The 15,815-nt window shown below is 32.5% G+C and overlaps 1 pseudogene; it reads left to right on the top strand.

Moving 5' to 3' along the window:
• The first annotated feature begins 1,083 nt into the window (after positions 1-1,083).
• On the top strand, positions 1,084-4,863 carry LOC125824853 (uncharacterized; annotated as a pseudogene).
• Positions 4,864-15,815: the final 10,952 nt, after the last annotated feature.

The following is a 15,815-nucleotide window of genomic DNA, read 5'->3' as shown; positions in this document are numbered from 1 at the left end:
GATTATAAAATTTCCTATTTTTATTGTAATGATTGAGTTTTAGGCTGACTTGTCTTGGTGGGATAAGACGAGTGCCATCACGTCCATTTTTGGGTCGTGACAGTAAGTGGAGTATGAGCTGGATAATTGTCAAGGAAGGACTGCTTGGTGTAGGTGATGGTTGTCTTGTTTTCTATTTATGTTATATGTGTTTGATCGGATTAGTTGTATAATGTATGGTTAGGGAAATGGAAGGAGTTAGGGGTGAACAAAATCGAACCGCAAGCTGAATCAAATCGCGAACCGAGTCAAATTGGAAAAAAATTCGACTAGTGATTTGGTTTGGTATTGAAAAAAAAACCCGACTATAATTGGGTTGGTTTGGTTTTAACTAAAAAAAGTCAACCCGAGACCAAACCAACCCGACATTATATATATATATATATATATATATATATATTATTTTTTTTATTTTATTTTATACGAAAAAAATATTTATTATTATATAATTTATTTATTTTTCTTTATCTTTCTCATAATTTTATGTTTACTATTAGTTTGGACTTTGGACTACATAGTTGAGCCCACTACCTAAAAATTATACTGTGTTACTTGGTGTCCATATCTATGGTGTGTTAAGCTTAACAACAACATGGTGAAGATGATGATAATTTTTTTTTGTATATCAAGCTTCACTTATTTCTTTCTTTACTTATGTTGTTTCAGTGCAATGAAAAAGGGGCAAGTGTTCGATTCACTGCTTTTGATTCCATTTGTATAAAGGGGTTTTGTACTGTAAACATTGTGTGAGGGTATATATATATTAAAGATGGTCCGGAGAGATGAGGAAAAGCAAGTGATAGAGATAAAAATTTAAGAGACTATTAAATTTTGATAGCAGTAGAATACACCAAACTTTTCTAGCCAAATATTTTGCACTATATGTGCATCTATTTTTGTTTCAAAGTGAAATGTACTTCTAAGTCTTGTGCACAATACGTGAATGGAAGTCTTGTTGAATCACAGTCCTGTATCAGAAAACTAATAACTATTGTTATGTATGTGTAACAACTTTCTTTTTGGATGGAAACTACACTTTCTGGAATGGATGTGAAGGTGATTATCAATATTCCTTCAATTATGTCGACAATATCTCAACAACAAGATAAAGTAACTCCTCGTCGATGCACACCTCCTAAAAAGCAAAAAAGAGCAGCTCATGTCGTCGCTCCTAACTCCGGAAATACAAGTAGAGAAACATCTCAAATTTGGAATCGTTTCTCCAAGCTTATTGCTAAAGGAGGTAAATGTAAGGCAAAATGCAATTATTGTCCTAAAATATTTGCTGCCGACAGTGTCAATGAGACGACTACGTTATAGAATCATTTAACTGTGAAATGTCTCAAGTCTCCATTTAAGTCTGATAAGAGACAAACCACATTAAAACCTATCAAAAGAGTTTGGCCAGAAGGTGGTTCCACTGAAAATGGGGTGTTTAATATGGATGATATTAAGAGAGAAATTGCCGAATTTATAATTATTGATGAGCAATCGTTTAGAGCTGTTGAGGGAGAAGGATTCAAAAAATTAATGGCTAAAGCCTTTCCAAATTTGAAGTACCTTCTCGTGTAATTGTTGCTCGACATTGTCTAAGGATTTATCAAGAAGAGAAAGAAAAGATTAAGGAACTTATAAAAAACCAACGTATTTGGCTTACCGGTGATACATGGACGTCAATTCAAAATATACTTATATGATCGTCATTGCACATTGGATTGATGATCATCTACAAAAGAGAATTCTTAATATTTTTCAAACACCTAAGGGGATTGATGATTGCTTATTAGGTTGGGGCATTGAGAACTTGTTTACAGTGACCTTGAATAATGCAACCGCAAATGATGCTGCCATTAAGAGTTTAAAGGGGTGTATTGAAGATTGAAAAGGTGTAATGTTTGAAAATCAGTTTTTACATGTCGAATGTAATGCTCATATTTTAAGCTTGATTGTAAAAGAGGGACTGGATGAACAAATTGAGCCCATTTCTCATATAAGAAGTGCAGTGAAATATGTTAGGTCTTCTTCTTCAAGATTTGCTACTTTCAAATCCTTTGTTGAGAAAGTTAAGATTGACACCCGTGATCTTGTAAGTCTGGATGTTGAGACTAAATGGAACTCGACATACACAATGTTGGATAAAGCCTTGAAATTTGAAAAAGCTTTTACAAGAATGTATGTGGATGACCAGAATTATCAAAAATAATGTCGAGAAATAAGTACAACAACAAAAAATCCATCAACAGACGATTGGAAGAATGTGAAAGCTTTTGTGAAGTTTCTTAATCTTTTCTATCAGGCAAACTTTAAAATTTTCGAGCAACTTATATTCTACATCCACTCTTTCTTTCATGATTTTTCAATCTCCGAAATGATATTATCAAGTATACTAAACATGATGATCTTATTTTGATTGATATGGCAAAAATAATAAAATCCAAGATGGATAAATATTGGGGTAAGTTTGAGAGTATGAATATGTTATTGATAGTTGATGTTGTGTTGGATCCTAGATACAAGATGCAATATGTAGAGTATATTCTTTCTATTGCATTTGGCTCTTTGATGGGAAGATTAAAGTCTCAAGATGTGAGAGATATTTTGAATCTCTCATATAATCACTACAATTGTTCTTGCTCTGAAGATTCTAATGAAAATATTGAAGATGGTAATTGTGTGATGCATGAACCTGGTGATTTGTTGCAATCTCAGTGGGAGAAACACATGAAGAAAGAAGGATTTGCTGTAAAAAAAAACTGATCTGGACATATACTTGAAAGATGATGTAGTGAAGATCAAGAATTTTAATATTTTGAGTTGGTGGACAGTTTCGTTCAGTAGATATTCAATTGTTGCGAAAATTGCTAGGGATATCCTTTCTATTCCTATTTCTGCTTTACTTTCATCAACTTCTCTAATGTACTAGTATACTAGATTAGTTGTACAATGAATCACTCTTGAAAAGAGGCTTTATTGATATTGTTTTATGATTTGTCCAAAATAGTAATAGTATTTTTTGAAAACTTGTGTTTCAAATATAATGGGGAATTGCCTATTGAACTCATGGGCTTGCAATGCCAAAAGAAACTACTGAATGCTTTTCTAGGATGAAAAATCATGTTAGTGTTCAACATTTTTTTTAAATCATGGAAAGAACGCAAGCTATTTAGTCTTTATTAAAAAAATCTGAAAAAACCCGAATAACCCGAAAAAAATGAGATAAAAAAAATTCAACTATTATTGGTTTGGTTTGGTTTATATATTTTTTAAACCGAGACAAATGGTTTGATTTAATTTTAAAGAAACCCGAATTAACCCGATGATGTACACCCCTAGAAGGAGTATAAACTGAATTTTAGTTTGTTGTCAATTTCATGCCAAGTGACATATCAAGAATAGTATTAGTACAAACAACATGTACTGGTAGACATCATTGGTCGACCAAAATCAACCATATAATAACATGCAATAAACAGAAGAAACATAAGTCCCTTCTACCGAATACCACCACTTGGATTCCTACATTGTACCCCTAAGTCGCTCACCTCATTCCATTGCCAACTCTACCATTAAACATTCAACCCTCTTATCACCCTATGACTTCCTCAAGCACACTCTTTATGCCACCCTAATGATTCTTAAGTGTAGCTTGCCTGCCAACCACCACACATACCTCACTCTAAGCTTTCATTTCAACTACCCTATCCCTTGGCCCCCTTGGATCTATTACCTTTACCCAAAAAGTTCTAAATCACATAACATACATATAGAGTCCAAGGAATTAAACTATTCACATGTCCCCCCCCCCCCCCCAATCAGCCTGTCATATCAACCACATGAGACATGTCTAAACCATCTTTATACATGATTCCCACTCGCCTCTCAAGTAACTCGGGCCACTCAAGGATCTTTAAGACAATTACTACAGTGTTTAACATGCAACCCCATTCTGCACCAAAACTATCCCAACATTAAACACAACAACCCAGCCACCTATGGACCAACATGTGGGAAAATAAACATAATAAGTAAACCTAGTCCACTTATGAAGCCAACTTACACAAAAGAACAATAAAACATATACCAGGTGTGGTACACGATCCAACCAATAAAATATATTGTAACATGCGTGGTACCAGAGCCAATCGATATATATACCTGGTATGGTACTCAAGCCAACCAACAGATATCTAGAACCAAGCGTGGTACCCGAGTCAACCGCAAGTCACACATCACACAAGCACAATCACAATCACAATCACAAGGAGATACATTTATTTAGTGGCACAATGTGTTGGTGCTATTTTAGGTGCACTAACACTCAAAGTTGTGTTGAGTAGTACCATTGAACAAATATTCTCTCTTGGTGGTTGTACCATTACGGTAATTACGCCTGGGCTCAATGGGTCGGAGATTCTGGGCTTAAAGATAGCCCAAGCATTTTGGCTCTAGTTTATGTGTACATTTGCTTTGCTTTTTGGTTCACTTTGGATGGCCTATGATCATTGCCATTCCAAGTCACTTGGGCTTATTACTGTCATGTCTATTGTTGGGCTTATAGCAGGGATTCCTGTTTTTATTTCAACTTCAGTTACTGCTAAAAAGGGCTATGTTGGAGCTGGAATGAATCCAGCTAGGTGCTTTGGAACTACTTTTGTTAGAGGAGGCCACATTTGGAATGGGCATTGGATCTTTTGGGTTGGGGCTGGACTTGCCTGTTTTGCTTTCTATGTCTATATAAAGATCATTCTTTCTAATCATTTCCAAACTGATGGATACAAACATGATTTCTTAGCTATAATCGAGGCATTGTTCAATCAGAGATAGTCTAGTGGTTTTTGCAAATCATGTACTAATTGCAAATAAAATGAACGTGATGACACTTGTCTATCCCACCAAGACAAACCAGTCGCAAACCCAAAAATGAACATGATGACACTTGTCTATCCCACCAAGACAAACCAGTTGCAAACCCAAAAATATGAAAGAAATATGGAAAGTAAGACAATACTAACATAAGAGCAGAAACTTAGTCATTCTAACATAACCCCAAAACTTGGTTGTCATCTGTACAAACCACTAATGTAAATACAAAGTAGAAAGATAAGTACAAGTCATAATGTCTTTGTCTCTAGAATAGAACAAAGCATAAAGAATTAAAGTAAGGAACAAGAGGGTTTGCAGGGATGACAAGCAACTACCTCTTAAAATCCTTCAAAAGCCTCAGAAATAAAAGAAGAGCAATCACATGGATTCGGTCTCGGAACCTACACAAGTGTAGAAGCAAAGAGTGAGTACCAAACAACATGGTACTTAGCAAACAACCTACTAAACAAATCAAAACCATCTAGAGAATCAGTATTCTTGTCATTCCAACCAAACCTCATCAAACTACAACTTGCATAGAAATCAACTCAACCTAACAGTTTTACAATACATTGATCACTAGGCTTAACAATCACAGTCTAACGACCACATTTCAACAACTAATAAGTTTCATGTATGTCAATCACAAGTATCAAGTAGATCAATCAAAAGTGTCAAGTAAAATAATCATAAGTGTCTAGTAGATCAATCACAAGTTTAAAAATGCATCAAGTCACAATAGTCAAACTCTTGTAAGAACCATTTCCCTTATGCACAATATCACTAGCCGGAACCATTTCCATTTGGCTTTATATTATATCACTAGCCAGAACCTTTTTCCTTTGGTTTTATATTATATCACTTGCCGAAACCATTTTCCTTTGGCACAATATCACTAACCGGAATCATTTTCCTTTGATTTTATATCATATCACTAGCCAGAATCATTTTTCTTTGGATTTATATCATATCACTTGCCGAAATCATTTTTCTTTTGCACAATATTACTAGCCGAAACTATTTTCCTTCGACTTTATATTATAACATGTCTCATCACGGTGCAATGAAATCAATGAAAATAAGTAATTTCACACCATAAGGAAGAGACAACAATTCAAACAATTCACATCCACAATAATGTATCAAAGCATTTCATCAATCAACAAATTTATGGTCCACAATAAGGCAATTCACAAAGAATTATGATCAACACACTGTCTTTTTCATTAATCTTCTTTTTATTCATTAAGACCAATCAAGTTGAATAATTGAACCCATCAACTCATTCTCATTACTCCCCAACACACAATGAAGGGAAATACACAATTCTACTAGTTTTACGAGATTTAGAAATAACTTGCCCAATTCAATCAAAAGTCATTCAAGACTTTGAGTCTTCCCTTTACGAATAATGTCCAATGCCACACAATCTAATTCAGTCAAGTAATCACAATAAGATTTTGGAAATAATAACACCCAAATCATTCAATTGAAAAATGGGTCAAATCAACCCAAGAATCCAATTCCAAAATTGAGGTTTGAATATGAAAATCTTTACTTGAAAATGTTATCCAAGAAAATTGTAAATCATTGGTAAAAATCTTTTCGAAAAAAAGAATTAAAATCAGTTCATAATTACCATTTTACTAAAAAAAAACTCCAGTTCTTGAAAAACCTTGCCATTGGTCAATTCAAATCTCAAGTTTTGATGTTAAAATCCATAAATTATTAAAGGGAATTGAAGTTTTAGGATCACAAAGGCTTACCCAAATGATTTAGCACAAGATTTCTCTTCAAAATCGCCTCCAACGATTTTCCAAAACTCAAAATAGGGGAAGAATGGGTAAAGCCCGTAATTGCTGGCAGCAAAAGCGGGCATAGGTTCACTTAAGCAAACGTCGCTAACGCAAACCCCTCTTAAGTGGGGATTCTCGCTAAAGCGAAAGTTGCTTAAGCGGGCTAGTGTTCACAACAACGAGGCGTGCAGACACCGACAAACACAACCATCTTCAAAATCATCGAATGGACCATCGGAATTTGTTCGGAACCCCGTACACAATGGAACTATCGAAACAAGAATTTGTGGTCTCCTTGACCCGAGTCTCATGTAAGTCACAAGAAACTAATTATAACACCTATAAGTCTAAATCAAGACCGGGATCTCTAAATATTCAACCAAGATTCCTCTGCGCCTAAAATCATTACCCAAATCCAAAGGAACTGTCGCAAATCCAATTCAAACATCTCAACCTTGAATATTGACTAATTAAAGTAAACCCAAAGGCTAAAATTCTACAATCTTCCAATTTAGGACCTCAAATCCTCAAAAAGACTTTGAATTTGAAATCAACAACTCTCTTAGTCTAATTTTCACATTTCAAAACTGATGGATCGACTGAATTTCATTCCAACACTCGAAACTCCAAAAGACACCGGAACCCACTTTTTAACAATTTTAGCCTTTCAAATTTCCAAATTTCTATAATTCCATAATTCACAACTTTTAACTCAAAACTCGAAACTAATTTCAAAACTCATTCAAAAATGAATCGGGGTCAATATTGGGAGAGATAACTAGTAATTTTATGAAAATTTTAAAAAATGACCAACCAAAACATACACGCCTATTCATTATTTCAACCTATTAAAAATTGGGTTGAGATGTATCCCGAATTGGCTCATGAAAAATCTTGTCAATAATTTTTTTAAAACTTTTTTTTTCAATTTGATATGTTGTATATAGACATAATAAAGAAAAAATAATTTTATTAGGTACTAAAATAGTTTGCAAATGAAATAACTAAGCTTGGTAAAAATTGGGTTGTGTTGGGTCTTGACCCGTAATTTAACTCATTACCTAACTCATTTTAACCCAAGAAAATTTGAGTTGGGTTAGGTCTTGACCCCATTGTTATATTAACCCATTATGACCCATTTAAATTTGACTCAACCCCCCAAATTGACACCCCTGAAATTGACTCACTGGTATCTTTATTAATTATATATCATTTTCCTATTTTCAATTGTTGCTAGTGTTAGTTGACCATGCTCTTGTTGTCTTTATTCTATTTTGGCTGGTTGGATAGTTAAGCAATGCCTACATTGAGACAATTAAATGTTGCTTAATTAGTTGATCTTGTTTTTGGATGACCTTTGAATCCCTCCAATGTAGGGCTGGCAGGGGAACCGGGTCGGCCCACCCTGGCCCGCGATCGGTTCGAGACCGGCTCACCGGACCCGGTCCCGTAAATTTTCAGGGGTTCGGATAGGGGACCGGTTCACCCTTTGGGCCCGGTCCCGGCCCGGATGAACCGGCCGGTTCGCGGGATCCCCTACGGTTTTTTTTTTTTTTTTTTTTGAATTATATCCGTTGGGCAACGGCTAGTGGGCCCCCCCAACGGATTTATTGACTATTTTTTCCCTTCCCCAACACCCCCTACCACCCCTACTTTTAATAATTTACTTTAAACACTCAAGTTATCATAAATACACTTTAACCCACTTTAAATATTATAAATACCCCTCTATCCCTTATTATTTCTTACAAAATCATATATTCTCTCATCTATTTTTTATATCCTCTCAAGTCTCAATCTTAATTCTCAATCTTTTATTCCATTTAAGTCTCATATTATATCATAATACATATATTTCAATTCTAAGTTTTCATATTATATACCATAATATATATAATTTTCATATTTGCTATCAAATATTGGAGTTCCAAATTACAAGTTACAACAAACTACAAGCTTCAAGAATCAGTTATAACGTCTGCTATTAACGCAGACGTTTGGTACATTCGTTTCATAATATTTATATTTTATTTTTTGTCATTAATTTTTGTGTTATTATTATTTTTATATTATACTTTACATATAATTAAATATGAGTTCTAACAAAAAAGATATCGGTAAAGGAAAAGAGAAAGAACCAAGTGGCATTAGTAGATTATTTAATTTTAATAAAAAAAGTAGTAAGGAAAAAAATAAGAGTAAATGTGATGGTACTTCTAGAGTTAGATTTAATACAAATGATTCTACTTATGTTGATGATACTTCTTATGATTTTGATTCAAATGCTCAACTCGATCGTGAACTTTTACAACAAATTTATGGTGATATTAATCCTTATCTTGATCAAAATTCAGGTGAAGAAGTAGAAGTTGGTTCGGGAGAAGATGAATTAGAAGATACACCTACTAGTCCGGTGACAAAAGTTCCAAATGAAACTACAAATTCAACGGAGCAAAATTCTGGACGCCCACCCATTATACCTCCTACAAGGGAGAAGGTGAAGTATCAACGCCCTAAAACTTCTGTTGTGTGGCAATTTATGACTTTAGATAAGGAAAATTCTATTGTTATTTGTAATAAATGTAAGCAACCTTTTAAACATAAACAAGGTGGAGGTCAAGGTGGGACGAGGGGCTTAAATAGACATTTGTTATCTTGTGTGCCGATTCAATATAAAGAAGCTAAATCATTAGCCAATAGAAAAAAAGGAATTCCAGTTAATGATTTTGATATTAATGTTAATGAATCGGTAGGGGCTTCTAACATGGTTTAAGGAATATTAGATCCTTCTAACCCCGGTGGTCCACTAACACAACGTAAATATAATAAGGAAAGAGATCGTGAAAATTTAGCTAAAATGGTTTCTGTTTGTGGTTTACCTTAGAGTTTTCCTTCACATCCCGGTTTTATTGAATATATTCAACAAACTTATAATCCTAATTATAGAGGTTTTTCAAGAAATACTGTTAAATTTGATGTTTTTGTATATCAAGGTAAACATTGTCAATATCTTCGTTGTATGTTTAGCATATTGGATTGTAGAGTGTCTATAACTTCGGACATAGGTTGTAGTGTTAATGGACATGATTATTTAACTGTTACAGCACATTGAATTGATCATAACTGGAATTTGCAAAAAAGAATCTTAAGTTATAAAGAATGTGTAGAGAAAAAAATAGGTGCATATTTAGCTTCAAATATTTTGAGTGTTATAGATTATTACATGCTTATATATAAAGTAATGTCTGTCGCATTAGATAATGCATCTAATAATGTAAACACTGTTAGTATGTTAAAAACTAGATTATGTCCAATTGATGTTAATTCTTTTCATGTTAGATGTATTGCACATGTATTAAATTTAGTTGTACAAGATGGTATTTCATTATTTGAATGTGGTTGTATGAAAATTGAATATATTGTTGCCTGGATTTTTTATGCTAATAGAGCTGCTAGAATTAGGAAATTTAATGAGCGTTGTGTACTATGTGATTTGCCACCAAGAAAAATTCCAAGACATATTAAAACAAGGTGGAATTATTTTTACGAAATGTTTTCAGTTGCTTACGAATATAGAGGACCCATACAAATGGTGTTTAATGCTCATAATGCTGACCCATTAGACAGAATTTGTGAAGAAGATTGGGAAGAAACTAATGAACTATTAGAATTTTTAAGACTTTTTTATGATGCTACAACCATGTTTTCTGGAATTTATTATCCTACTATTTCATCAGTATTAATAAATATTTGTGCTATTTCAATTCAATTTTCTAAATACAAAAAAATTGAAAAATTGAAAAAATATTTTTTTCCTATTCCTCAAATTTTTTTAACTGCTACTTTACTTCATCCTGACTATAAATTACAAGGTGTGCAGGGACTTGTTGACACTTTTTATGATACCTTAGAAATTTTACCGAAAATAAATCCAACTTGTGAAATGTGTAAGTGTAGCATAAAAGTAGAAGCAAAAGTTTTGTATGAAAAATATAGAACTACAGGAAATACTCAAGAAGTTGGTCAAACTTCTAATCCTCAGAGTAAAGCTCGAATTTCAAGTTATATGCGAGATTTTCTTGGTCTTAATTCTACTAACCGTGATGATTTTGAAGAATATCTTAATCAATCTTTAGAAACAGTGGAAGACGGAGATGGCAATGAAGAATTATTAGCATGGTGGAGGAGGCGGAGCGTTGCATTTCCAATTTTGAGCAAAATGGTTCGTGATGTTCTAGCTATTCAAGCTTCATCAGTTGCATCAGAGGCTGCTTTTAGTGCGGCAAGGTTTCAGCTTGGCGATCATAGACATTCATTGGCGGAAGACAGTTTGGAAATATCAGTTTTATTTAGAGATTGGGTCAACACCGAGAGGAGAAATTATAATTTGCCAAAGTTAAGTTCCAAACAAGAAGCTTGGATTAATGCGGTACTTGGATCTAGTGATGATGAATTAGATTCACAAGAGTTTCTAGGAAGTTTGCCAACACCGGAGGATGTTACCGTCAATATTATGCGACGATTAGAATTAAATTTTAAAGGAGAATACAAATATTAGATTACATCCGAGAACTAATTGAAACAGAACCCTTCCTAGAAGGTGGCTGCGTAAATTAGTTACTCATCTAATATTTGTAACAAATATTAGTTTTACATATGAGAACTTATTGAAACAGAACCCTTCCTAGAAGGTGGTTGCGTAGATTAGTTACTCCACTAATATTTGTAAATTGTAACTTCTAAGTTCTAAGTTGCAATTAGATTTTATTGAATAAATTTGAAGGCTTTATTAAGTCTTTTTTATATAACTATTGTCTTGAATTTTAATTTTAATTTTAATATATTCATACATATTTACATATATACTAAACTAACTTTAAAATACTTAATTTAAAAATCAAAATTTCAAGTTTAAATTACTTTAAAATATTTAAAATAAAAATTTGAACTTCTCAAATTTGAAATTTGAAGATTGAAAATTGAAAATTGAAGTTTGAAAGTTGAATTTGAAATTTAAAATTTGAAATTTGAAATTTGAATGTTATTCAATAACATATAATTTCAATACAAATAAATAAGTATATAAAAAATAAAAAATCCCCCGTCCCGTTCCCCCAAAACCCATCCCATCCCGTATATATAGTGGGACGGGATGGGACTTATTTTTGTCCCCCCAATCCCGGTCCCGGCCAAATCCCCCCAGAACCGTCCCCCGTCCCGTCCCGTCCCCCAGTCCCCGTCCCCGTCCCCTTGCCAGCCCTACTCCAATGTAGAAAAGGTGGAATGTAAGGAAATATGAAAGAGAGCAACTTCCAAATATATATAGTCTATCATTCCAAGCTATGTGTGTATATTCATGGCCTAATTCATGTTAAATTTATTAATAGGATCCTAAGAATGGAAAGAATTAGTAAGGACTAAGAATCAGTTATTTTGGTGCAAAGAGATGTAAATGAAGGTTGGCTGCCTAGACACTCCTCTATCATCTTATGTTCTTGTTAGCAGATGAACAAGAACACACTCTTGAATTGCCAACAACTACTACATTTGTTAATATAAAATGTATATCGATTATAATACAAATAAAATATTACGTCACGGTCTAAAATCCAAGTTCATGATGAAACCTATACAAATTCGGCTAGTAGGCAAGTCATCAGTTCTTCACCCCAATCAAATATCAAGTCAATATCGTAAAAGTAACCCTCAAAAATTCAAGATTCCATAAATAGAATAGAAGTGCATAAATAAGAAATGAGAAACTTTTGCATATAGCCACTCAAAAATAGCCTAATTATGCTCTATAATTATAGTTTGCTAATTACGATTTGTAGCTACATATTATAGGGAGGAGAGTGGCGAGCGAGACTGGGAGAGGGAGGAGAGAGGCAAGCGAGAGAGGGCAGAGAGTGGGAGAGAGGTGAATTATATATGTATATCGATTAGATAATTGTATATTATACATATGTATTTGTATATTTTGGCGAGAGAGATTGGGAGAGAGAGGAGAGAGACGAGCGAGATTGGAAGAGGGAGGAGAGAGGTGAGCGAGATTGGGAGAGGGAGTAGAGAGGCGAGCGAGTGAGGACAATAATTTGTATAATTTGCATCTCGTTTATATAATTCGCATGTACATTTGTATAATTCACATATTTTTGTATAATTGAGTAATATAAAGTCTCGAATTATACAAATATAATAAAACTCGAAATAATGAATTGATACAAACATAAACATATGAACTTTAAACAATTATACAAAATATATATTATACAAATTATATTATACAAAATTCGAAAACTACACGTTTATACAAACTTTAAAAAGTTATATACAAAAAGATTGAATGTATATGATGACAAAACTAAAAAACCAAAGGAAATCATCGTCATATACAAATACAAACCATCATATACAAATATAAATCAAACAATGAATTGTTAGTTGCGAACTATACAAATGTGGCGAATTATACATATACAAACGTGGCTAATTATACAAACTTAAAGTCAGCCCACATACTTAATGGTTAATGTTAGTCGTGAGTGGTAATTATAGCAAAATATAGCTATAATGAGTAATTAAGTAGTATAAATTTGTTTAACCGCGTAATTTTCCCATAAGAGAATACATCCAAGACCTAGTATCACCAATACAAAAGCATCGAAAGTTTTAGCCCATCCATTTCAAATCTACCAAACTATCTGAAATAGTAAAAGACAGAAACATATAAAGCTAGGCGAAGCAAAGCACCAATCCAAAATCCAAGTAGCTCACTCAAGCTCATGAAGAAGTATTGTCTCGGTTAAACAATCAACTAGGTCTGTGTTAATGCTAGGATTTGCATTAAAATAATGCAGGAACAATATTATAAGTATGAAAACACGTGTACTCACTAGGTATATATCAAAGGCCGATTGAACAAAACTAATAATTATATTGTATAATAAATGATTAAAACCCTGCACTTAGAAGAAATCCAATGATTCAATAATTTCAAGAAAGATTTCTCGAGTATAAGGTCATATCATTAAAGTCATTTTTTAATTATATAAAAAATATTTAACTATGCCTATATGTACTTAAAATGCACAAATATAGTGAAAATGCATCATAATTTTTCTAATTTGCATATCATGGTCACATTTAGTAGATTTCTTAATTTCCATCCAAAGAAAGGTGATTTTTAAGTTGATATTATGAATATAATTAAGTTATTTTTATGTAATGGAAAAAAAGAAGTGATTTTTATGATATGAAACTATATTTAAATATTTCCCTTTATCTTTCCCCATTTCTCGGTACATGATATAGTTGTTTTGGCTTCAAAAGTTTTGTTCATTTTTCTTGTACGTCTTGTATTCACAAAGATCAACCCTTGTGGTTGGTTCTGTTTTTTGTTTCTTTTATTGTAATCAACATAAAAAGCAAGCAACAGAGAAATAAAAGTTGGATGACGCAATATCGTAGCTAATTGTTAAGTCTCTTTATCCTTTTCTTTCATTTTTCATCTTTTTACATGTCATGACAGGACATTTGTATCATAGTAGTAGCTTTCCTTTGTTGTAATGTAGCATGACTTGTAGCTTGCATCACTATAAATAAAATCACAATAATTGTGATTTTTTTCATCATTTTATATCTTGCGATTGCCCAATGGGAATAACTCCCCCACAAAACCAAACAGAAAAATCATGGATATATAATAGTGTGTTTAAAGGCATTTTTTTGGGACAAGTTTCGGGGTGACTTTTAGGATGAGGCGTATAAAAAATGTTTAGGAACACAAATAAAAGGTGTAGCACCCAAAAATTTGTGGCGCATGAGATCCGGGTGTAAAATTGTAAGAGCGTCAAATTTGATTTTTTTTAAAAGTATTTTTGTTATAAATCATACTTTTTATTATTGAGATGATGATATTTATACTTTATGTTATCATGTTTGCATGTTGTAGTGATTTTTCATAAAATATATAAATAAAGAAAATAACTCTTATAGAAAATGATACTATCATAAATATTTTTTTTGATATTCATGTCTGAAATGGATAGGATAGAATTTTTGTAGCACTGTGTTGCTATAGCAATTTTATTTATTTTTTGTCATTGCTTTTACACATTTTATTCTTCTGCTTCTTTGAGATATATAAGTAATAATCGATGCAAATATTAGTTGAGGGTAGGAAGGACTGGTAAATATGGGGATCGATGATGAATAAATGATGATTTTATTTTTAAAATGGCTATTGTCATTTTTTGTATTGTTACCTTTTTCAAATAATAATTACAATATTTTTTTATATTATTAGTTATTTATTTAAATTTATTGGTAGAATCATTGAAAAATATTATTTTGCTTATTTTTTTAGTTTTCTAAAATGGAAGATAATATATGTGACACAAATCCATGGGACTTACGTCCTTTATTTCAAAGTTTACTCCTTGTTCCAATAAAACAACTCATTTCACACCAGCCTTTTAAAACACCGATATGGCATGAAATTAATTTGTTGGAAAGTGCCCAATAAGAATCGTAGTACTTTATAAGTAATTTAGTGGAATTAAAGCATCTTTCAAAACGAGCTTAACTACCTATGTTTTGAGGACATGAAAAAAAGGAGGTCCAACTAACTAGCTCTTGTTGAATTAAAACAAAATATCTCAACTTTAATCCCCAAACATTTCAATTTCAATTAAAATATCATTCCCCTTTGGAAGTCTTTCATGTCTAATTTAGACTTTGCAACATCAAATATTTTTTTTTGTATAATAAGAACTACAAAGTTCTTTTCCTTTGTGAGATAAACATGCATGCCTATATAAAGAAAAAAGAAAATTAAGAGCAACACCTTACCACTTCTATTATAATAAAATAATAAAAAATGGAATATGTTCATTATATTCCAAAATAACATTTACTTAAATCATAAAATTACCAAAAAAATAGTACATATCTTTAAGATACTTCATTTGGATAACCAAACCTTCCGTTCCTCATTTTCCTTAACAAACCTAAAAGTGCCTTTAAAACCTACATATATATAAATAATATTTATATACTATAGTGCATTGTTTCTATAAATCTCAGAATAATCATTCTTTCTCTTTATTGTTTTGT

The sequence above is a fragment of the Solanum verrucosum genome, unplaced genomic scaffold (assembly GCF_900185275.1).
Source record: "Solanum verrucosum unplaced genomic scaffold, falcon-dt-bn FXZP01000080.1, whole genome shotgun sequence".
Taxonomy (NCBI): Eukaryota; Viridiplantae; Streptophyta; class Magnoliopsida; order Solanales; family Solanaceae; genus Solanum; species Solanum verrucosum.
This window is presented reverse-complemented; position numbering and strand designations above follow the sequence as displayed.